This window comes from Microtus pennsylvanicus, chromosome 2 (genome assembly GCF_037038515.1).
Source record: "Microtus pennsylvanicus isolate mMicPen1 chromosome 2, mMicPen1.hap1, whole genome shotgun sequence".
Taxonomy (NCBI): Eukaryota; Metazoa; Chordata; class Mammalia; order Rodentia; family Cricetidae; genus Microtus; species Microtus pennsylvanicus.
The window spans coordinates 42,280,950-42,307,351 of record NC_134580.1 but is presented as its reverse complement, the minus strand read 5'-3'; the positions used below and the strand labels follow the sequence as shown (position 1 = coordinate 42,307,351).

Genomic DNA, 26,402 nt, shown 5'->3' with positions numbered 1-26,402 from the left:
CTAGTACTCAGATGTCTTTCCTAGGTCTGACATAATCTGGGAAGTTAGCACAGTGAAACGGTTTCCCCTGTTGTTACACCTAAAGCTTAAAAATCATTCTCCTACATATAACTCCTCCACGCTCATCGTAATCAAACAAAATACAAAAACAAAAAGCATTTTTTCTCTGCTCAGGAATATAATCTTTAAGATATGTACCTGAATAATCTTCTACACTTATGCATTGTTACCTTTTATAATGCCAATAAGACTCTGGCAGAGGCAATTCATTATATTTTGCCAAAAAGGTGGTAATACAAAAAAAATGTATTTTTAAAATTATATCAGCTTTAAAAATACTGTTTTACTTCATTTGAAGAGTAAAAACAAACGCCTGGGTAAATTTTATTTTATTTGAGGCAGGATTCAATATGTAGCCCAGGTTACCTCAAACTCCAAAGCATTTAAAGTAACAATGTAATTTTGCTGGTGGGTTGGTTTGTCTTTTTTAAAGGCAGATTTACATACAATTTTTTTAAAAAAGTATTTTCCCTTTTTTCCCCTTGAAATAGGGTTTATCTGTAGCTTTGGAGCCTGTCCTGGAACTCGCTCTGTAGATGAGGCTGGCCTCGAACTCACAGAGATCCACCTGTCTTTGCCTCCCAAGCACTGGGATTAAAAGCGTGTGCCACCACCACCCAACAAAAAAGTATTTCCCTTGTAAAATAAAATTTTAAATGGTTTAAAGCCATTACGAGAACAATTATTTTAAGCATACATCATAAAAACTTAACAAAAATTGCTATTACATATTATAGCTTTTAAAATTTCATAAGCATAAGTGAGAAATATTTATGTAAGCCAAAATTGAACTAATTTATTGCTTTTAATATTTCTACCATTAAGTCCAAAGTTGCTGGTAGGGATAAAAGAGAAAAGAACACAAATGAGAAAGGATAAAAAAACATGTACACAAAGGGTGTGTGAAATGATGAGGAAAAACTCAACTCCTGAATCTTATGAAAGGGAACTAAGAACTATACAAATTCAGTGATTTAGGTCAAACCAGCAATTGGTGGAACAGTAAAGTTTCCTTTAAAAAACCTGAAATTGCAGTTTTGGGGAACATCTTTAAAATGGAGTAATAAGGCCGGAGCACACTTATAGAAAGAACTCAGTATCTCCACAACACAAATGAAGTCAAATACCCAATCCTGGCCCCTTCAAAAAAAAAAAATCAATGCTGGTGGTGCTTTTGTAATCAAACAAACTGCCATAGACCTGCCATTCCCTAAAATGCCTACCAAATGCTCTTTTCCAGAAATTACTGTTTCTGTTGTTACTTCTAACATTTTAAAAATATGTTTACTTAATCATCACTATTTACTTAGTATGTATGTGTATATGTACATATGCATGTTTGAGTGTACACCTTAAGGTCAGAAGACAACTTGATACAATCAGTCGTCTGCTTCCCCTACTAGGTTCTGGGATTCCAACTCAGGTTTCAGACTCACGGGAAGTACTTTCTTTCACCTGCTGTGCCATCTCACTAAAATCTTTCAACACTTTTTTTTTAAAGGACTAAAACTAACAAGACAGAATTCTTATTTAAGATAATGTATAAAAGCATCCTCCTTTCTAGTTCCCAGTACAGAGGTACTTCTATCCATCAATTTTACAGCTTACAGATAAACAACAGAGAAAGGAATCCAAAGAAAAACATACACCTCTCCTATTAGAAAGTCAGAAAGAGTTGTAAGTAAAAGTTTTTAATAGTTCACATGTTCACCATTACTCCCTATTCTAAGCCAAAAATCATAGTATTATCTAAACATACTTTTAGTAATTCAGTATAAAAAGAATTTTCCTAAATTACATTTATTCAATATAGTTTATATTTAAATAATTTTCACTTATGTTTCAATAATCATTTCTTCCAAAGACATATTTACCTTCAGCCAGTGCTGGTGATTCTGTCCTTGTCCTTCTATCTGTTTAAAGAAAAAAAGGGAAGAGAGTCTAAAACATCATTATACTTTCAAATAAGTCATTACAGCTAACTTCAACCATAAGTACCCCTAGTTCCCCACACCCACATAAAGAGTGGAGCACGGCAGTACATCCCTTATCACCCAGAATCAGAAGAGCGGGAACACAGAGACAGATTGTCCCAAGGTCACCAGCCAGCCTACCCAAAATAGACTCTCCCCCCCCCCACACACACACACATACACAACACACAAAGTGAAGGCTAAGGAAAATATCCAACTTTGACCTCTGGCCTTCACATATGCACACACAACCAGCTACACAAACAAGCACATATATTACATATATACACCACACCCTCACAAATGCTGTTTACACATCTATTTCCTTAGATGAATCTTTATGAAGGACTTACCTCGAGTAAAGTATCATATTAGCCCTACAAGAACACCAACAAGGGCTGGAGAGATGGCTCAGAGGTTAAGAGCACTGACTGCTCTTCCAGAGGTCCTGAGTTCAATTCCCAGCAACCACATGGTGGCTCACAACCATCTGTAATGAGATCTGGTGCCCTCTTCTGGCATGCAAGCATACATGAGAAAAAATGTTGTATACATAATAAATAAAAAAAAAAGAACACCAACAAATGGTAAAACAACAAGGATGCAGAATTCAAGACATTCAGAGACAACAGTAACCCAAGAAGATAACTCATCACTGTGTATGAAAAAGTTAACAAGAGAAAGACAATTGGCAATTTTCTATATCCTTATCACAGGGGCCAAAGGGATCTATTTCTATCTTCTTACCAAGACTGAAGTTCACCTGGTTCACAAAATCTTCAATGTCAGTCTTATGTGAGGTGCTAAAACTCACATTCTATGGTAATAGCCCATCATTTGCTAATGGCAGATTTGAGAAAACCAAAGTAAGCCACAGAGTGCTTTCAACATGGGTTCTACCAGTTCCAAATGGCTTAGTTATCATTTTATGACTAAGAACACCTTTAAGATAACCATTGCAGCTAAACAGCTCACATATAAAATTATCTGACTAATGTAACTACTCACTTTTATGTGAAATTTTCTTGCCTTAGTTGTAGGGATAAGTCCCGCCCCTTAGGGGGCGTGTTCGCCTCGGGCTAATGTCTGCCTATAAATTTGGCGAGCATGCTCCGAGCGGTCTCTTCTACTTTCCTGGTCTCCGCGGGAACGGTGGTTCTGTAAGTCTATTTCTACATTAAAACTATATATATCTTTACAAACTGTCTGCATTCGTTTACGCCGCTACATTTTGGCGTCCAACGTCGGGCTATTTTGCCCTCGACTCAAGCGGGTAGCCCGCTAGCTAACACAGCACCCTCCTGGGTGCTGTTTTTCAGTTCGTGACTCCGGCCCTAGTGCCGAGTCCGAGACATACTCGGCCACACAGGCCCATTCTGCCTGCCTTGGCTAAGTTTTACAGCGGAACCCCACTGCCTGAATTAGCGGAAGTTTAAGTACCTGCGGTTTTGCAACAAAAGCTGCCACAGCGGCAGATTTGGTCTGACACAAAGTGACTTGGCAGGGCAGTGGTGGCGCACGCTTTTGATACCAGCACTTGGGAGGCAAGGGCAGGCGGATCTCTGTGAGTTTGAGGCCAGCCAGGCAGTGGTAGCACACGCCTTTAATCCCAGCACTTGGGAAGCAGAGGCAGGCGGATCTCTATGAGTTTGAGGCCGGCCAGGCAGTGGTAGCACACGCCTTTAATCCCAGCACTTGGGAAGCAGAGGCAGGCGGATCTCTGTGAGTTTGAGGCCTGCCAGGCAGTGGTAGCACACGCCTTTAATCCCAGCACTTGGGAAGCAGAGGCAGGCGGATCTCTGTGAGTTTGAGGCCGGCCAGGCAGTGGTAGCACACGCCTTTAATCCCAGCACTTGGGAAGCAGAGGCAGGCGGATCTCTGTGAGTTTGAGGCCGGCCAGGCAGTGGTAGCACACGCCTTTAATCCCAGCACTTGGGAAGCAGAGGCGGACGGATCTCTGTGAGTTTGAGGCCTGCCAGGCAGTGGTAGCACACGCCTTTAATCCCAGCACTTGGGAAGCAGAGGCAGACGGATCTCTGTGAGTTTGAGGCCTGCCAGGCCGTGGTAGTGCACGCCTTTAATCCCAGCACTTGGGAGGCAGAGACAGGTGGATCTCTGTGAGTTCGAGGCCAGCCTGGTCTACAAGAGCTAGTTCTAGGACAGGCTCCAAAAACACAGAGACCAACAACTGGCAGGAACCGAATATTGCAGGTAAAAAAAAATTTTTCTTTTATAAATAAAATGTCTGAACACATTACTGTTCAAGAATTTAACAGTTTTTTTAATTGTACCATGTGGGAGATTTTACAAGAGGTGTCTGTCACGCCACCTCTATGGATCCTTCTGGGATTCGTAGTTTTCATTGGCACCAAATGGCTTGATAATAGAAATATGATAAAGTCTTTACGAGACGAATCCAGGATTCTTAAGGCAGAGATAGAACGCTTAAAAACAATTGAGAATGATAACAATCTTCTCAAGAATCAGTTTGAAGTTCTCCAGACTGATAACAATCTTCTCAAGAATCAGTTTGAAGTTCTCCAGACTGATAACAATCTTCTCAAGAATCAGTTTGAAGTTCTCCAGACTGATAACAATCTTCTCAAGAATCAGTTTGGAGTTCTCCAGACTGATAACAATCTTCTCGAGAATCGGTTTGAAGTTCTCCAGGCTGATAACAATCTTCTCAAGAATCAGTTTGAGGCTCTCCAGGCTGATGTTAAGGAGAAATTCATTACTATGGAAGAGGGAACAGCTGATCTGGATCATAAGGTTCAGTCCCTCTCTGTAGGAACTGAAACATTAGTGGCTGATATTAAGGAGAAATTCATTACTATGGAAGAGGGAACAGCTGATTTGGACAATAAGATTCAGTCCCTTTCTGTAGGAAATGAAACATTAACTGAGAGAATCAAAACTGCTGAATGTGACAATTGGATTTTGTCTAAAGCTTATGACAAATTGATGGAAAGAGTGTCAATACAAGAAGGCACAGTTTATGCCATAAAAATTATGTCCAAAGATAAGATGTTATCTCTAACAGACAAACTTCATACTTTAGAATCCTCAATGAAGGCTTTGGAACATAATTCTGGACAGGAGATTCAGACATTGCAGAAGGCAATAGTGAATAGAATTGAAAAGATTGAGGAATTTCTAAATTCTGATGAAGAAGAGCAAAGGGTAGAAGGGCAAATTTTAACTACATCTGTGGGTAAATCTCTCCGGGACAATTTCCACAAAGCTCTACCGACAGCTCTACCTGCCTTTCCAGTAATAACAACAGAGAAGGTGGTTGGTTCCAGAAACCCTAGGGTCATCAAGGAGGATACATGGGAGCCTGTCCGTATGAATGACCTCAAGGAAATTAAACAGGCTGTCATGACTTTTGGGATGCAAGCCTCTTTTGTTAAAGAGATGCTAAGATCTTGGGCCACGACAAACAAAGCAACCCCCTTGGACTGGCTCCAGCTGAGCTCTGCAGTACTTGAGAGTGGACCACAATTGAAATGGCAATGCTTATTCAGGCAAGAGGCTAAACTCTTAGAACAGCAGGAAAAAGCAAAGGGAATTGACATTTCCCTAGATAAAATTATAGGTGAAGGGCTCTTTTCCGACCCTCAGGAACAAGCTAATTTGGATGAAAACACACTCTCCATGTGTACTACAGCAGCCTTAAGGGCTTGGGACAGGGTACAAGACCCAGGACAGAGAATAGAATCATTTGTCAGAGTTAAACAGGGTCAGAGAGAACCCTTTAGTGACTTTTTACAAAGATTAACTAAGGCTGTACAAATAGGGATATCTGACCCAGAAGCAAGACGTATAATGATTGAGTCTTTGGCTTATGAAAATGCAAATGTGGAATGCAAAAGGATTTTGGGGCCTTTAAAGCTCAGATCAGCGCCTTTGGAAGAATGGGTCTTGCATACACTCAATGTTGATACATTTGATTATGGCACTGAAGCATGGGTAGAAGAAGCAATTTCCAATGGTAAAAGGAGACACCAGAATACCAAATGTTTTAATTGTGGCAAAATGGGTCATATGAAAAGGAATTGTAGACAACGGATTTTCAGAAATAATAATAATAATAATGCATCTTTCAGAAACAATAATAATAATAATGCATCTTCTAGAAATAACAGAAATAGGAGGACTCAGCCTTCAGGTTTATGTAGAAGATGTGGAAAAGGCAGACATTGGACGAATGAATGCAGGTCTACAAGAGATAGACAAGGCAACCTGATACAGTCGGGAAACGTGAGAGGGGGGGCCTCACAGGCCCCCATGGCAAACATGGTTCAGTCATATCCAGTTTCTGCAGAGAACGTGCCTCATCAGGACAATTAGGAAGCCCCATGCCTACTGTTACAAGCAATAATGATCAGAAAGATAAGTTACGTGTGTTTTGGCAAACTTCTATAAATGATCAAAGACCTAAACTGAGAGTGTGTGTAAATGGCATTTTTATTACTGGCCTGCTGGACACAGGTGCTGATGTAAGTATCATTACCCCAGAATCTTGGCATCCGTATTGGCCTCTTCAGAATGTAAATGTTCAGCTCCTGGGAATTGGAACCCTATCTCGAGTAAGGCAGAGCACGAGATGGGTTGAATGTATAGGGCCAGAGGGACAAATAGGAAAATTAAAGCCATATGTAGCCAATATCGCAATGAATTTATGGGGTCGTGACCTATTACAACAATGGAATACCGAAATTAACATTCCTGCTACTTCTAGAGCCTATAGTTCTGAGAATAATATTAAAAGATATTACAAATGGAGAAAACCGGCCATTCGGGCTGTACAAGAACAAGCAATTGATGTCCCTTCAGAGATACCAACAGCCTTGCCTCTAAAATGGTTGACTGAGAAACCAATATGGACAAAGCAATGGCCTTTAGCTGAGGAAAAGTTACAGGCTTTAGAACAGCTGGTACAAGAACAATTAGATGCTGGACATATAGAAGAATCTACCAGCCCTTGGAATTCTCCTGTATTTGTGGTTAAGAAAAAATCAGGTAAATGGAGAATGGTGACAGATCTCAGGGCCATCAACAAGGTTATTCAACCTATGGGCCCTCTGCAATCTGGAATTCCTTTGCCCTCTTTATTACCAAAAGGATGGCCTCTCATAGTTATTGATTTAAAGGATTGTTTTTTCACTATACCTTTGCAAAAAGAAGATAGAGAAAAATTTGCCTTCACAGTGCCTACTTATAACAATTCTCAACCTTCGAGGAGGTACCACTGGACCGTTCTCCCCCAGGGTATGTTAAATAGCCCCTCCCTGTGCCAATATTTTGTGAACCAACCATTGCAAATAATACGCAAGAAATTCCCCAAATCTATAGTATACCATTACATGGACGACATCTTGTTATCCGATTCAAACATGGATACCTTGAACAGACTGTTTGAAGAAATAAAGATACTTTTACCTAAATGGGGATTGCAAATCGCTCCTGAAAAGATTCAGAAGGGAGATTCTGTTAATTATTTAGGTTATAAAATAGGTTTGCAAAAAATTAAGACACAAAAAGCACAAATTAGGAGAGATCGCCTACGGACTCTTAATGACTTTCAAAGACTGTTAGGAGACATTTCCAGTCTACGACCAGCTATTGGAATAACACCTGATCTAATAATTCATTTGAACAAAACCTTGGATGGTGATAAAGATTTAAACAGTCCCAGAGAATTAACAGCTGAAGCAGAAAAGGAACTGACAATGATTGAGGAAAAATTACAACAGGCACATGTGGACAGGGTGAATCCAGAGCTCGATTGTATTCTTGTCATACTACCATCAAAAATTTCTCCTACAGGAATTTTAATGCAGAGAGATGATATTATTTTGGAATGGATCTTTTTACCACATAAACCAAGTAAGAAACTGAAAACTTATGTGGAAAAAGTCTCTGAGTTAATTATAAAAGGCAAGCTGAGACTTCGTCAACTAGCAGGCATAGACCCAGCAGAAATTATAGTGCCCTTCACTGCTGATGAACTAAAGAAATTATGGGAAGATAATGAACCATGGCAAAGAGCTTGTGCTAATTTTTTGGGAGACATTAATAACAACTATCCAAAAAGCAAGCGGCTTAACTTCATAAAGAGAACTTCTTGGATTCTTCCTCGAATCGTCCGTGATGCTCCAATAACTGGAGCCCGTACATTCTATACTGATGCCAATAAATCAGGGAAGGCAGGTTACAAATCAGAAGACTTGGATAAGGTGGAACAAAGTCCGTATAATTCTGTCCAGAAGGCAGAATTATATGCCATTCTTATGGTGCTAAGGGATTTTAAAGAACCTATTAATATAGTTACAGATTCACAATACGCAGAAAGAGTTATTTTACATATTGAAACTGCTGAATTTATACCTGATGATACTGAACTAACCTCATTGTTTCTCCAGGTTCAAGATTTGATCAGGAACAGGCTTTGCCCTATGTACATAACACACATCCGATCCCATACGGGTCTGCCAGGTCCTCTAGCACAAGGTAATGCAGAAATTGATCAATTACTGATTGGTAGTGTGCTACAAGCCTCTGAATTTCATAAAAAACATCATGTTAATAGCAAAGGTTTGAAGAAAGAGTTTTCAATTACATGGCAACAAGCTAAGGAGATTGTAAAGAAATGCCCTACTTGCTCTTTCTATAACCAAACGCCACTGCCTGCAGGGGCTAATCCAAAGGGCACCCAAAGGAATGAAATCTGGCAGATGGATGTGTTCCACTTTGCAGAATTTGGCAAATTAAAATATGTTCATCACACCATTGACACTTATTCAGGCTTTCAGTGGGCAACTGCTTTAAGTTCAGAAAAAGCTGATTCAGTAATCACTCATTTATTAGAAGTCATGGCTATCATGGGTATACCTACACAAATAAAAACGGACAATGGTCCTGCTTATGTTTCTAGGAAAATGAAACGGTTTTTTGATTATTACAATATCAAGCATGTTACAGGTATACCATACAATCCTACAGGTCAAGCAGTCATAGAAAGATCAAATCGAACTATAAAAGATATGTTGAACAAACAGAAAGGGGTGGAAAACACCCCCAGAAATAGGCTACATAATGCTTTGTTAACCTTGAATTTTCTCAACGCTAATGAGAAGGGAACAACGGCTGCAGAAAGACATTGGATAATGGAAAAGTCTACTGAACTAAATCAACCAGTTTATTTCAAGGATGTGCTGACCTCACAATGGAAGCCAGGATATGTGCTACGTTGGGGAAGGGGTTTTGCTCTTATCTCCACAGGTGAGGAAAAATTATGGATACCATCAAAATTAATAAAGGTTCGGTTTGAAGAAGAGAAGCCACTTGGAAAAGATAAATAACAATTCTTTCATAAGGATGGCGAACATACTGATGGTAAGAAATACAGATAGGTTTGGAGGCATGGTTCTTTTCTTATCTCCACAGGAAAATACTCATCTTCAAAGAAATTGAGGGACCCTGAATATTTAATTACTGATGGATGGACACATTTTGTAAGTATTAATTTTTATTTATATATCTTATTAAACATTTCTTTATAAATATATAGAGCTGGTTTTGAAGTTGGACTCTGGCTCAGTCCCTCTCCAATTCCAAGCCTGTTAGTAAGAGAAAAACCCAGAGTTTCTGGAGTTTCTGTCTCATGTCAAGAGCCATGATATGGGACAGAAAGAAATATGAGTTTAAAAAACGTCCTTTTCTTCATATCTATCATACTTTTCATTGAATATATGTATCATGCCTTTTATTGAATATATATATGTATGTATATATATATGTCTATATGATTAATGTTTAAGTTTTTCACAATGAACAATGAGTTTTTCCCGAAGTGACATTTGAAGTTTCCAGGAAGAAGATGGGGCCCCACAACAACAACTCTACCTGGTCGATATGACGTCATGATACTGATAGCACTACTACAAGACCTGTTTTGGATACCAGCTGCACAAGACGATCCCAACTTGGTTAGCTGAAATGGTGCACATCTTGTACAACATTCTGGCCAGACCTCCACAAAATACTCAGAGACTATTTGCAATTTTAAAAGACATTGATCTTGAAATTTAACCATCATTTTACTTTCACAGGATCCCCCAGAAAGAACGTCGCCCCTATGACAGCTGGAAGTAATTCTAGAGGACGACGTCCCCTCTCCCAGTAAAGTTTACCCCTGGGTTTAGGGACATCATTTAGGGGTTGGGAGGTTGGGGGAGGAATTTTATAAGCTCAGGGATCATTTTGAAAAAAAAAAAAAAGAGGGAATGATGGGATAATAGATTTATAATTGTGAGTTACTGCTTTTAGACAAATATATTGGTACCAATTCTTGTATATTGAAACAAAGTTAAATTATATTGACTATTGTATGCATGCATGTTTCTATGTCTGTTTAAAACATTTTTATGTATTGACATATATTGTATTGATATATATAGTGTATACATTTACCATATTGCAATGTACATTTCTACCTCTGATTAAGATACTTATATAATGTTTGTGCATTGATATATATTTACCATATTGCAATGTATATTTGTACAGTGTTTATATTTGGAGGTCATTATCCTCATTTGTTACACAGTTGTTTATTGTCTTAGTCTTTAAGTTAGATAGATATTGAGAATTATATAGATAAATAGTCATCTAAGTTTGTCATTTATAATCAGACTAATCAGGTTCTTTAGATATAGAGAGATTATACTCAGTATAGATAGATAATCTTCAACCTCTTCAAAGAGCTGTAGAAAATGGCCTTTAATCTAACTCAGAGTTTCGTGATAGTGAGACACAATTGCTCCTGGCAATAATACTCCATTCCCGAGAGAATGTTGAGCACCAAAGACACTCCACCTGGAGCCTTTCTATTTGGCAGAACTGGCCTTTGGGCAAAGAAATGCCTATACCTCAGCCACTGACACAGATACAGAACGTGCATCAATGGACAAAACAGGACTGTCATATCCTGCCAAGACAGGGTAAGATAGTTTTGAAAAGTTCCTTGCCTTTAATAATGGTATGTCAGTTATGTTAGGCCTTAGCCAAAATTGGTTGACTCAACATTGCAAACGAGACTTTGGGTGATTGCCCAGGTAGTCAGTTGTCTCTGTCAATTGTTGCACATTTTGGATATATCTCGTTTGTTAAGTAATATTTATTCCCTTCTGAGATCTTTGATGGAGTTGAAGATTATATAATTGTAGTTACTCTCTACATTATTTAGGCTCCTTGAGATAGAATGTTTAGCAAAGCTTTTGTTCTCAATATTGTTTGTTATATTTATTATTTGTTGTTATTGTATGTAGTTGTATTTGGTTTAGTTCTGTCTTATTTAGACAAAAAGGGGAGATGTAGGGATAAGTCCCGCCCCTTAGGGGGCGTGTTCGCCTCGGGCTAATGTCTGCCTATAAATTTGGCGAGCATGCTCCGAGCGGTCTCTTCTACTTTCCTGGTCTCCGCGGGAACGGTGGTTCTGTAAGTCTATTTCTACATTAAAACTATATATATCTTTACAAACTGTCTGCATTCGTTTACGCCGCTACACTTAGTTATTTATTCTGTGACTCGGGAGTCCTGGGTTAAACAAACACAATTTCCATGTATTAGTACTGGGTAGCACCTTGGCATTTATTTTCCCAGATGGCAAATGATCTTATGCTTAACACTGTTCTCCACAGGCTGAAATGTGTCTCTGACATTTTATTTTGATGAGTCAATAGACAGAAGCAATAAAGTCCATTCATCCAAATCCTCCAGATCAGTTTTGTTTGCCCCCACCTTTTTTTAAGGGCAGGGATAGGAAAGAGAAGGTCTTCTCCAGGGAACACAGGAGAGCTCTGCAGAACTCTAAGCAATTAACTGTTCTCTGGCTACTTTCAACTCCCTACTTTGAAACAGTGTGTTAACATGGATAGAAGAGAGGATGGACAAGAAACTAACCCTAACAACCATAAGACCCTATGGATGCTATGTCACAATGCAAACAAGAGGGGAGTTACTGCAACAAAAGGATAAATCAACTAAAGGCACTGGACCTTTGAGTAAGAAGGCCAGGTCACCCAGGAAAAAGCTTGTGGTACTACTAGCTCAAAGGAAGACCAAGAAAGCGGGGATGAGCCTCTTTCTACAGACTCCTGCTAGCCATGTTATAACCCCTTCACAGGGATTGTGAGCAGCACCAGCAGACAACACAGGGAGTAGGCAACACAGGACATCTCTTGTGCACTCACACTCTCACTCCAGGGAAATCTCGGCTGTGTTCTCTGGCTCACTGTATGCTGTGGGAATGTGCCTAAAAGATGCCCATAGAACTCTGAATACAGAGACAGAAAACGTAAAACTTAAGTGTTAACATTATGGCCAATGTTAACCAACATTTTGACCAACAGGACAGGAGAGCTGGTGGATGAATACTCTCCTTGGTTCCTATTTGAAGGTGGTTTTCCTGTCTTTTCAAAGAACTTCCTCAAGAACCATTCAGTTGCTCGCAAAGGTGACCTGCTCAATAAGCTATCTTTGAAAGGCCTTTGCTCCCATTTCACTTCCCCACCTCCCACTTAGTTGTCAGTAACACAGCCCAACCCTAACCCTAACCCCCCACTGTAAGAGACTTTCACAAAAGCCTGTCTTAGGCTGTTTCTGGGAATGAAACCAGTTTATTTGTCTTCTAAGTCATCCAACGCCAATCAACAGTCCTTTTCAATCTCCTTTCTTAATGCTCTATTTCCTCAAACTCCTGAAATTGACATGCCCGTGGCAGTCCTAGGTCCTTTGCTCCCTTCAGGACTGCATTCTGTCTCACAGCTTTATTGAACTGCTACATAGCTCAAGCTTTCACGTCCGGCTTTCTAACTTGGTGCTCACACAGTTACATCTACTCAACGTCTCCAAGGGATACTCAAACTTCACGTGTCCCAAACTGAACTCTTCATTTCTACTACTCAAATCTCATCTACTTGAAGCAATCTCCATCTCATATGACACCTCTACCTTTCCAGGTTAAACACCTTGGATTTCTTCCATTTCTTTCTCTACATTCCATGTTCTACTCTAAAAGCCTCACCCCATTAGCTGTTTTAAATCTACAAATTCCTTAGGTTCCACCTAAGTCACAAAGGTCATCAAATACAGAGCTGGGACCACCTTAGGTAGAAGTGATAATTAGGGCAAGCAGATGTGTGTACTTTATCGAAAGAGGCCACTGCTGCTAACAAAGTATCAGATATTCACAAGTAACAAAAGTTGCAGCAACCAAACAGAATACTCTGCAGACTATATTTAGTTATTAATCCATTGATTTGAAACTTGTCTTAGAACTTCACACAACCTAAATTTATTAGAGTATTAATCCTAAACCATTCACTTCCACCTACATATGTGAATCATTCATGATCAAAGCCTAACATCACTGTGGCTATCCACAAAAAACGTTTCTTGGATCAATATTATTAATACGAGTGGAATAAACAGCTTTTTAATTTCTTTTTCCTGCAAAAACTAACTACTTTCCCTAAGGCCAACCAGAAGTAAGTGGCTTGGCTAGCCACTTTAAAAAGCCACAGGGACAAACCAGTAAGTACCACATGCCTAAAACCATGACAAAATTTCAAGTCACATTATCAAGTTCTTAATAAACCAGTACCTAATAAAATAAAATACTAATAATATATAATATATATTGGTTTGTATATATAATATACTAAATTATATCCATTTACCTTTGGAATAAAACATCAAGACAAAAATAACTGTAGGTAATATTTAAATTGAGTAATCCAAGCACCACTTAGTATCTACAAACCAAGAAGCTTTCCAAGTTAAGTGTTAAAAATCATTCCTTTACCTCCAGGAAAAGGTAAGACAAAACTATCTGGGAAGGATTAGATGTGGCCTTGTCTGAGGTGTGTCACTGTGTGAAACCTCAAAGCCCACAGCATTCTCAATGTAATCTTCTTCTTGCTCTTCCTCTCTCTGCCTCATGCTTATGATCGGATGTAAGCTCTCAGATATGGTTTCAAGTCATGCCTACCCTACCATACTCCCTACCATGTGACTCGTGGACTCTACTAGCTTCTGAAACCGTGAGACCCAAATCAAATGCCTTCTTTTATAAGTTGCCTTGTTCATGGTGTTTCACAGCAACAGAATAGTGTTCCCTAGAATCAAAACACAATTTATTATGAAAGTTAAAATATATAACGTAAAATGTATTACGAGAAACAGTTCCCTACAGTGCTCTGGCAAACAAGACAAGAGTGTGTTTGTATTTATACCTAGAGGTGAGGCATGGAAATTAGGTACTAGGAGAGAATTTCTCATGTCTTGTCCAAGGTGAACTTTATGGGGTTGTTTGGTTTTTTGTGTTTTGAGATAGGGTTTCTCTGTGTAACCCTAGATGTCCTGGAAATCTTCTCTATAGACTGGGCTGGCCTCGAACTCAGAGATTTGCTTGCCTCTGCCTCCCAAGTACTGAGATTAAAGGTGTGTGCACTACCATTGCCCAGCTTAAGGTGAACTTTGAAGAATGGGTGAGAGTTAGAAAAGATGGAAAAGGAAATACAAAGTTCAAACATATTCTAGAGGAGGAAGGTGTTATAACTATGCATAAAAGATTTCTTTACCAAGCAATGTCAGAATAATCTCATGGAAAACTGAGACCTTTTGCAACCAATATACTGTAGATGGATTACAGCTGATTTTTGAGAAATCTCAAAAATATTGTCTTATTAATTACTGGAGGAATAATATACTAAAATTTAAAGAAGAAATTTATAACAGATAGCTATTACCAGTCAATTAAAAATGAAAAGTGCTGGAGAAGTGGTTCAGTGGTTAAGCATGCTTTACAAGTCTTACAGAGGATCTATCTGGGTTCAGTTCCCAGCAGGTTACATGGCAGCTCACAACCACCTGTAACTCCAGGCTCCGGGACTCCTACACACATATGGTGCACATAAGTCTGGCATATACACAAAAATAAATATAAGTGAATAAAATATAAAATGTCAATAGTTCCTTAGAATATTCATAATCAGGAGGAAAAATTACAACTTACAGCAGGTAGATAAAATAGTAAACACATACAAAAGTAAATACATAAAGACTTCACGCAAATTTGCTAAATTATCTCATTCTCTATAAAATCTTGACAAACTAGGATTTTATTTACAACTTGAATAAGCCCCAGGGATCCTCCTGGTTCTTCCTTTCTGGCTCTGGGGTTATAGGTGTGTAGATACTGTACAGTGGAATTTTTCTGATAACCTCAACTCAACTAAGGAATGTTTCAGAATATACAACAAGCCAAAGAATATACAATGGTTTCTGGGGGAGATACTCCAGTCAGGCCAAGCCGACCTATGATATATATACCCATAAAACAAATTAGTTGTTTTGAAACTCTGCAAATTCAGATTCTGAAAACTTAAGTGCTTATTAGGAGATACAAACACAATGGTGTTGCTCATTTTATCTGTACTATATGCTTAAATGCTCTTATAAAATCTAAACATGTGATTCAATTTTAAAGAAATAATAAGTAATAAAAGGCACTGACAAATGAAAAATATTTCAACTCCATATACAAAGAAAACACAGTATTTTCCTAAAGGTCAACATAAGATCAAATCAAATAATTAGCTAATCAAATGTAAGAACCAGCAAAAAATGCATTTGGTCCAAAATAATTCCAAATGCTGTTTGATTTTTAAATTTAAATTTTTATTTGTTTTTAAATCATGACAAAAGATCGTGGCTTATCTCAGCAATGTTAAATTGATCTACAAACTATCTTTATCCAATTAACAAATTAAAGAAAACCAACCATATAAATTACCTCAAAAGATGTAGAGGGGGCTATCAATGAAGAATACAGTCATTTATGGTAAAACAAAACATATTAAGTCAAATAAAAATTGCAAAATAAAGTCATCTATTTCAATCAAAAGCCTAAATAAACATAATTCTTAAGGAATTTGAAGTGAGACAAGAGTGTCTGTCCACTGCCATCACCTTATACTCAACACTGTATTTCAGGTCACAGCCAGTGTGTAAAGTTAAGAAAAAAAGGGTTAAAAATACTAAACTGATTTGTTTATTTATGTGTGATGCTTTTATACCATGCGTGTGCAGGATCCTGTGGAGGTCAGAAAGTACTGAAAAGCAGTATGTGGCGGAGTCATCTCTTCACTCCCTTCCTTTTTAAAGAAATAATAAAACCTTTAGTTCCCACTATGAGAACTACTGACACAGGTAAAAACAAACATACTTTAGAGCTCAAGCATTTGATAGGAATGTACTACCAACACATGACTAGCCAACTGTGCTTATCTCAAGTGAAAAATGAGAAAGAATTTATCTTCATATAAAAATTTGGATTAAAATCAGAATAAGGAATCGATCTAAAGCTGTATAAAACGTTATGGACAAAGCCATGATGACAAGGCCATGTTCATTACCAGGAACAGAGGCTATAATGACAGCAAATGACTGACATTTGTTAAAAGATTCTTCCAAACTCACATAAATACTAAAGATATTTCTAAGCAAAATCCCAAAATAATTTTTGGTAGAACTTAATATTCTGAAATTTATATAAAAAAGCAAAATTTAAGAGCAATCAAAAGGTCCAAGGAATGAAGTATGTCAGCTTGCCCAAACAGATTTCATGATATACAATAAGCTATAGCAGACCTCATGGTACTGGTACACAAATTGGCATAAAGAACACACACTACTGAGAAACAGGATACCCAGCCCAATAACAAGCACACACACACACAAAGTAGGATGGAAGTGTGTGCTTCCATGTGCAGAACACTGAAGGAAAAAGATTGATGCACAAATGGGGTGGGCTAATTATTCACATAAGAAAAAAATCCCTATACTATATCATAAATAAAAATAAGTTCCTGTGGGATTTAATCCTATAGAAAAAATTTACAACTTTTAGAATGAAATACAGAATGCTTTTTTATGGCCCCAAAGAAGGAACAAGCAAAGTGCTCACAGAAATGATTTAAAAAAAAAAAAAGCACTACCCATCAGTGAAAACACTAATAAATTTGATCAAACTAGTATCAAGAACTTTTAAGACTAACATGGTAGTCCACAGCCAGAGCCTAAGGCTAAGGACTGAGTTTAAAACAAGCCTGGAATACAAGGTTGAAACCTTGTCTCAAAACAAACAAACAAAAAGAACTGTTTAATAGAACACTTTAAAGAAACCAAATAGTAAATCACTGAGCTATACTAATGACACATAAACCAGAGGAAGGATTAGAACCTAATATACAAATATATGTATATGTATATATACATATATATATATATATATACACACTGTTAATTTGGTAGGATAGGATGATTTGATTTTCAAAATGAACCACAGCTGTAAAAATGTTTCAAACATTTATACTCACAAAAATAAACAAATAGAAAAACTATCTGTGGTCTTGACACTTTACAAGCATCAGACTGAATGAATAATTAAGAAATCTGACACTACTAGTGGTTGAGCGCATTTAACTGCTCTTCCATAAGACACGAGTTTAGTTCCCAGCATCCACATCAGACTCCCTGTAAGGGCAGTTCCAAATAATTCACTGCCTTCCTCTGTCCTCTGCAGGCACCTGCACTTGGAGACATTAGCAACTAAGGAATCTGACGATCAACTAACACCCAACTACTGCAAACTGTCACTATAGAAAACATGCCAATGTCTTATTAACTAAAAACACTGAACATCTTATGACAAGTTTATGCTCAGCTACATACCTCAGACTTCAAGTGTTTATAACCTCGCCCCATTTCTGGTTCATTCTGTGTTCCTGATGTGCCAACAAAATATGATCACCAGCTTCCTATTTCAACCATCTGCTGTCCCCATTATGGACTCTATTCCTCTAAACTGTAAACTAAAACTTTCTTCTGTAAGTTGCTTTTGGTTGTGGTATTTTATCACAATAACAAAAAGTAACTAATAGGGTGGCTGTTAGGAGCCTAGATAGGGCAGATGGATTCTGAAGAGATGCAACTAATTTTTTGATGAGTAATAGATGTCTATCACTATAATTGCAGTGACAGTATCATGGAGTGGTTACTGATGGTAGAGTTCAGTATATTCTGTGCTTTATATACTGTTTAGTGTCTGTCAACTAAACAAATTATTCATGTACTAAATAATCTAAGTCTGCTTATAATACCAATTCTGAAACTCACCACAATCAAATTCTACAACTTGTTTCTAAGGATGCATTTTCCAAGATCAAGTGACTATAATATACACTAGTGTTTATAGTCTAGAACACTGGTTCTTAACATGCAAGTTTCAACCCCTTTGGGGGATGAGGTTGCCTAAGACCATCGGAAAACACAGATATTTGCATTATGATTCATAACAGTAGTAAAATTAGAGTTAGGAGGTAGCAATGAAAATTATTTTATAGTTGGGGTCAGCACAGCATGAAGAACTACATTAAAGGGTCACAGCATTAGGAAGACTAGGAAGCACTGCTCTAGAAGACCTCACTCCAGAGGCTGGCACAGCCATCTCTAACAGCAGAAGCCACTGCAAGCCTAGAATCTCATGGAAAGGAGCACCTTTCTTCTGAAACGTTTCTGTCCTTAGACATCTAACTTACAACTACTCCCAATTTCAAAAGGCCTTGCTCTTGGACTCCAACCACCAGAAACAGAAATCTCTCTAATTCCCAGGCACTCTCACCCACGTTTTTCATGGTTCACCTAGTTACTACATTTGCTACTTTTTTGTCACTGTTATTTACTTGAGCAAGACCCCACTTACTCAAGACCCACTTACTCTGACTTTCCTTCTCATTGTAACAAAATACCTGACAGATGCAACTAAGGAGAAGAATGTTTCACTCAGTCTTAAATGGTTCAATCCTTGATGGCAGGAAGTACTTGGTGGCAAGAGTGGCTCTGTCCTTGGCATGGGTACTCATGGCAGTCAGAACTTGGCTGACAAGCCTCAGTCCTCAACTCTGCCTGGCTCCTCAAGACTCCATCACCTCTGTAAGAACACCACTAACCTGGGACCAGTGTTCAATCTGTGGACATTTCACATTTAAAGCACAACAGTCATGTTACTGAAGGAAAACAAACTCATAAAAATTATTTAGATTTGTTTTTCAAAAAAGCACAAATCTACTTTTATTTATTTACTTTCTACTGGCTTAAATCCTTACAGGGTGCATCATCCCATGGATTCTGTGTCCCATGGCAGTAGAAAGGATGCTTGAGAACTGTGCACCATTTATGCTATTTCCGTAAGCCCAGGTTACAGGTCCCAGGATTACTCTTCTTTAGTCTGGGAAATGCTATATATAGCCTTGAGCTTCAGAGACCCCTTAGTCAAGCAAAAATGGCTTTATGCCACTGCCTCCTAGACATAGTTGCTAGCAGGAATCCACATGACTCAAATGACAAAAAGAGCTTTTTTACCTTCAAATTTTTTGTGCCCCACTCAATATTTAGTACTTGTGTTTCAATGAAGTGAAACAGCATCACATAAAGTTGGAATGTGTTTGATCTAAACTTTGAAACCTGTCAGAATGCAGTTTCAATTCTTTGCAGTGCTAAGGCTCAAACCCTGGGCTTCAAAAGTACCAGGGAAGTTCTCCTAACTCAGTCTGAATTTTAGTTCTGACAACTGCTACCTGTAACATAGATTTTCTGATTTGGAAAATGGAATTAACAGCTTCCCTACAGCACTGTGCTGTGTCAATTAGGATTTATGAGTATTTGGTAAAAATGCATTTTTTACTATTTAGCAAAATACAAAGCAAGCATTTAATGAATTGGTACTATGATTAGTAATACTCATTAAACGTCTACTTTTTTGCAGCTACAGTAGCAGCTTCCAGAAACACACAGCTCAAAAATGCCCCATCCAAAAAGATTTTAACCCTAAAAAGTTACTGTTGAAATAACATTTATTTATACTAAACGTACTGAGTTCATAATAATCTGTCAATACTAGTGTGGTGGTTTGATTATAAATGGCTCCCATACGCTCAAAGATATGAATATTTGGTCATTACTTGACAGGGATTAGGAGGTGTGGTCTTGTTAGAGGAAGTGTGTCACTAAGGGTGGATTTTGGGTTTTCTAGTACTCAAGTCAGTCTCAATGTCTGTCTATCTGATGCCTGCAGATCTCAGCAACTCTCCAGCACCATGTCTATCTGCATGCCACCATGATTCCTACCATGAAAACAATGGAGTAAACCCTCTTAACCTGTAAGCCAGACCCAATTAAATGCTTTCCTTTATAAGAATTGCTATGGTCATGGTGTCTATCTCTTCACAGCAACAGAACTTTGATTAAGACATCTAGATTAATGGACAGACTAGAGTTATAACAAATTTAGAAAGCAGGCAGTGCTAAAGTAGAGTTAAAAGTATATATTCCAAGTATAGGCTGAGGATTCACCATTAAATCACTCATGAAAAACATCTGGCACCTTCTGTTGATAGATGTTGGAATCAGAGTCCATTTATTGTTACTCCAGTCTCTGAAACAAAGTGATACACTGCAGACTCCAGTGTGTGCATATACTCTAATGAATGACAAGCAAACATGACAGAAGAGACTGGAAGAAATGCAACTTATCTATGCTTAAGGCCACAAAGACTGATCATTCTGCTAAAAAGATTTGGGTAGAAAAATGATATATCAACATGTACACATCAGATAACTGACAACATTTGGACAAACAAGTAATTTCTATTACAGATTAATATAACAGAAAAAACTTTAAATAAAATTGTCAGAAGTGTCCATAATAGTTTTAGAGGTGCTGGTTTTCCCAGACTGCCAAAATAACTCAACGGCCACAAACTATCACTTTGGAGAAATACCATGGTATGTTACTGTGTATCTTGCTAGCAATCAGAGAAATGTTTTAAAAACTGTTTAAAATGCCATGTCTCAAGAGTTATTTTAAAGATGCTGTGTGGTCTATCCCGAGTGAGGTAAGCCAGACCCAAAAAGAGGAACATGGGATGTACTCACTCATATTTGGTTTCTAGCCATAAACAAAGGACATTGCGCTTACAATTCATGTTCCTAGAGAAGCTAAATAAGAAGGTGAATCCAAAGACAAACACATGGGCATCCTCCTGAATATTAACCTTCATCAGGCGATGAAAGGAAACAGAGACAGAGACCCACATTGGAGCACTGGACAGAAATCTCAAGGTCCAAATCAGGAGCAGAAGGAGACGGAGCACGAGCAAGGAACTCAGGACCGCGAGGGGTGCACCCACACACTGAGACAATGGGGATGCCACACACTGAGACAATGGGGATGTTCTATCGGGAACTCACCAAGGCCAGCTGGCCTGGGTCTGAAAAAGCATGGGATAAATCCGGACTAGCTGAACATAGTGGACAATGAGGACTACTGAGAACTCAAGAAGAATCACAGTGGGTTTTTGATCCTACTGCACATACTGGCTTTGGGGGAGCCTAGGCAGTTTGGATGCTCACCTTAGGAGACCTGGATAGAGGTGGGTGGTCCTTGGGCTTCCCACAGGTCAGGGAACCCTGACTGCTCTTCGAGCAGATGAGGGAGGGGGACTTGATCGGGGAGGGGGAGGGAAATGGGAGGCGGTTGCGGGGAGGAAGCAGAAATCCTTAATAAATAAATAAATTTAAAAATTAAAAAAAAAAGATGCTGTGTGGTCAGTCCACAGGTAAGCCAAGCTAAGAAGAGACAGAACAAATTCAGAAAAGTAAATGTATAAAAATAAAAACAAAATAAAATAAAATGCCTTGTCACTTAGTCTAAAGACAAACTACTCAAAATTCAACAAAGATCAATATAGGTAGGCTCTGTCCTTCAATACACCAGATGCAAGGCACAGTCAAATTGCTGAGTAAAAAGACCTCAAGATGTTCATTGTCTAGGACATGACAGGTAAAGCAATTGCTACGATACTATGTAAGTAAATAAAACGCCACACTAGAGCTCTGTGGTTAAACTGCTATGGCAAGACTGAGAAGTAGTTTAATTATGTCTAGAGGAGAGTGACAGAGAAAGCTAGAGCAGTCGAGTTTGCCTGTATGTTTAAAAATCACCACTAGCATTAACAACTTCCAAAGAGATTTTTCATATGCTTCAAGTTTGGTTAAATAACTTTTTAAAAGGTTTTATATTGGCATATCTGCTAAGCTGAAAAAGGAAAATATTCTTTCCCTAAAGCAGGCATTTTAAACACTATTCATCAATTGGTAACAAAAGGATACATGATGAAATGAAATTTAAATCCTTAAAAAGGCTTCCCTAATCTACAGCAACAAAGAATTGAAGGAACAATTGAGGTTTCTCAGTATCACTGAAAAGTACAAAACCACAGGAATTCCTCCCAGCTTCTCCAGCAGTAACTCTCATTTGCTGCACATGCTTAAGCCTTGTATTTGCCCTTTTATTTTTACTTACTCTTAAGAAGTAAGCAGCCTAATTTCACATTTTGACTATTTAAGCTTGAACTTGTAAATCAGATTAGGAGGAGACACATTCAAATACAGCTATGTACTATACAAGACCAGGACTACAAGCCTGTAAACCTAACCCTAGGGAGGCTGAGACAGGATGATTCAGTTCAAAGTCACTTGGGTTACACAATGGACTGTAGTTTTTTTAAAAAAAAGCATAATACATACATAGGTACAGAAACTCTAAATATGGAGGAGAATGGTGAAGGACAAAGATCAATGGTTAACAATCCAATGTTTTTTTTTTTTAAATTATAGCTTTGAGTATTAGTGTTTTGTCTACATATACATTTGTGCACTAAGTGTGATCCTGGTGTTCACAGAAGCTAGAAGACGACACTGGATTCCCCTGGAACCAAAGTTATTGACGGTTGAGAGCTGCCATGTGGGTGCTGGAAATAAAACTGGGGCCTCTGGAAGAGCAGCCCATGCTCATAACTGATAAGCATCTCTCTAGCCCTCAATTCATTAATATTTATAAAGTACTATAAATTATCCATTTATTATATATGCCCAATCCCTTCTCAATATCTTTTTGAAGACAACAGTAATCTTTCTCCTCCCTCCCTCCTTCTCTCCCTCTTTCTCTCTCTCTGGTTTTTCGAGACAGGTTTCTCTGCTTAACAGCTCTAGCTGTCCTGGAACTAGCTCTTATAGACCACGCTGGCCTCGAACTCAGAGATCCACCTGCCTCTGCCTCACGAGTGCTGGGATTAAAGGCATACGGCACCACCGCCCGACTGACAATATTTTTTAAATCCACAGTTAATTGTTCATATCAATAGCTGTTGTGCTCTGCACTGTAAATTAGGAAGTAACTATTAATGTTAACTAAGGGTGAGATCCATGACAATGATCATTTACTTGTCTCTTCTGTACTAAACTGAAACTAATGTGAGTATGACTCACATGATTTCTTAATAACCAACAGCTACTATTCAGATAAAACATTAGTTGGAATTTTTAGAGTGCCTGTCCTCTACTCTGGGTCCCAGAGTAGAAACATACCACAGGCTCTGAAAGTACTATTATAGAGGAAGACCTTTAAGGAGAGACAGATAGAAGGTACGCTGTGAGTGAGAACTGCATCAAACAAGCACATTCCTCAAGAAGAGCTGCAACAATATGAAAATTAAATAACCAAAACATTCAAGGGAAGGAGAAAACATACAGCAATTACTTTTTAAAATAGCAAAAAGAAGTTTAAGACATCCCAGGAGGAAGGGAGGAAGAGAGGAATGCAGGCAGGCAGACAGGCAGGACAAGAAAGAGTAATCCCACCAAAAGCAGTTACTGTAAAGACTTCACTTTGTACAAATTTATCATGGGAAAACTTAATTTCAACTTTAAAACAACATACAAAGCTGGGTACATAACTCAGTGGTAGAAGTCTTGTCCACTGTAGGTAAGACTTTGGGTGGGTTTGAGCCTCAACAAAAATTAAATACAAAAAATATTTCACTTGTATGATCTTATTAAGTAACCAAATCAATGATAGCAGTTTTTAACCTGCCTAGTTTCACCATTCTCCAATCTAGTAAAAGCTCCCATTTACCAGATTAAATTACTTTTTATAATACTAAGAATAGTTTCTGCAGTCTTTTATAATGGCTTCATCGATAAATGTGATTTTTAAAACGGTGTTCATTATACTAAACACTATGTAAGGAAAATGTAAATGCCAGGGAAGTTTCTAATAGCAGGATTTGACCTTCCCTCACTATCCAGTCATAGTTCCTCTGCTTCTGACCATATCTTAAACTATGTCATGGCTAAGGGATTAACTCACAAAGTACAAAACAGCAAAAGTTGCCATTCCTTTATTAGCATGGTAATAATACAAGCTGAGTGTGCTCTGGGGAGCTGTTCTCGTGATAACAAAGAGAACTCTCTACTTCTACACATGTATTGACTTTCTGGCCCTAAATTTATTGCTCCCAAATGTGCCCCCCTCACCAAAAAGTTTATACAGTATTAAAATGCATATTTTTAAAAACCTATGTTTGAAACTGGACTTGGGGATTAGCTTTGTTCACATTTCACACAGGGCGTCATTCATGCAATATACATTTGAACATTTGTTTTAAAGTCATCTTCCCCAAAGTAAAATAAGTAAATTCTTTCATTGCCAAAAAAAAAAAATCCATAGTTGCTTGTCTCCGAAGTAATAAGTAAAAATCTCAAAGAATTACAAAACTGCCTAAGAAAAACAGTTCTCTCTTAAAGCTGCTAGTAAGTGTACTAACAGACAAACAGGAAGATGGAGTGTGGGCAAATACTGGGTCCTGTGTACAATGTGAAGAATGTGTAGGCACTCACGTCATGTCTGTTCAGATGCCTGGGAAAATGCTCACCAAGAGACAACCAACATAGTGGCTTTAGTTTTCTATATTATTTTAATAAATTCAAGCATATATATTATAATAAATTCAAGCATATATATTTTGACAAAAAGAAAGTTATTGCCTGCTCTGGTGCAAGTTTATTATCCCAGCCACCCTTGTGCCTACAGCAGGGCTGTCGAGACAACTCTTTCAAAATAAAAAGTAAAAAGAGCCAGGAATATGATGTGGGAGTGTCATATATCAATCTGTTGATTTCATTGGTTAAGCAATAAAGAAACTGCTTGGCCCTGATAGGTTAAAACATAGGTGGGAGGAGTAAACAGAACAGAATGCTGGGAGGAAGAGGAAGTGAGCTCAGACTCCACAGCTCTGCTCTCTCTCTCCCAGGCAGAGATGCGATAGCTCTGCTCTCTGAGACACCCGCGATGAAGCTCCGACCCAGGATGGGACCCAGGATGGACGTAGGCTAGAATCTTCCTGGTAAGCGCACCTAGCTGTGCTACACAGATGATTAGAAATGGACTAAATTAATATGTGAGAATTAGCCTAGAAGAGGCTAGATAGAAATGGGCCAAGCAGTGTTTAAAAGAATACAGTCTGTGTGTTGTTATTTAGGAGCATAAGCTAGCCAGGCGGCCAGGGTGCTGGGGACGCAGCCCCGCCTCTCTTATTACAACAGGAATACAGCTTAGTAGTAGAGTGTTTGCTAGCAGTGTGAGGATTCAATCCTCAGTCCTGTAAAAGGAAGGTAGCTAAGAGAAGGAGGCTGTTGTTATTATTTAACTATTAAAATATGGTAGGAAAAGCTATCACTAGGAAATGGGCAACTAGATGGCTAGGTAAAGTGTTTGCCATTTAAGTATGGGGGAGCTGAGTTCAGAGTCCCAATACTCACATATAAAGTCAAACTTTGTAATATGTGTCCATAATCCCAGACCTAGAAAGACAGGCAGTTAGACCCCTAGGGCTTGATGGCTAGCCAGTCTGAAAAGCTCCAAGTTCAATGAAAGACCCTGTCTCAAAGGTAGAGAGTGATAGAAGACATTCAGTATCAACCTCTAGCTCATACATACACAAGCACACATATATACACCCCCGAACATGAAAACAAAGGTAGTATTCATATGGAACTAGCAAAGACACTGAGATCAATGAAAATCAACTTCAAAGTCCAGAAATGAGCACATTCATCTGCAATCAACTGATTATCACAGATGACAAACCTGATGCTGATGCAATTGGATAGCCACATGAGAAAAGATGAACTAGAAACTTATTTCTAGTTATTTTAAGTTGCTCCAATGACAAGAGCTTAAAAAAATCATGAAACTTTTTCAAGTAAACATTGTAGTAAATATTGGGGGGTGGAGTTATTTTCAAGACAGGGTTTCTCTGTGTCACAATTCTGGAATTTGCTTCCTAGACCAGGCCGGCCTTGAACTCACAGAGATTCGTCCGCCAGTCTCTGCCTCCT

General features: G+C 38.4%; 1 protein-coding gene across 10 annotated transcripts in view; it reads right to left on the bottom strand.

The window, feature by feature from the left end:
• Cyrib (CYFIP related Rac1 interactor B) overlaps nt 1–26,402 on the bottom strand; it is a 136,142-nt gene that overhangs the window by 33,296 nt on the left and 76,444 nt on the right. For all 10 annotated transcript variants that reach the window (XM_075960915.1, XM_075960917.1, XM_075960918.1 and 7 more), the window contains one exon: nt 1,935–1,973. The gene's annotated coding sequence lies outside the window, so the exon portion shown is untranslated. The remainder of the gene's footprint in view (nt 1–1,934; nt 1,974–26,402) is intronic.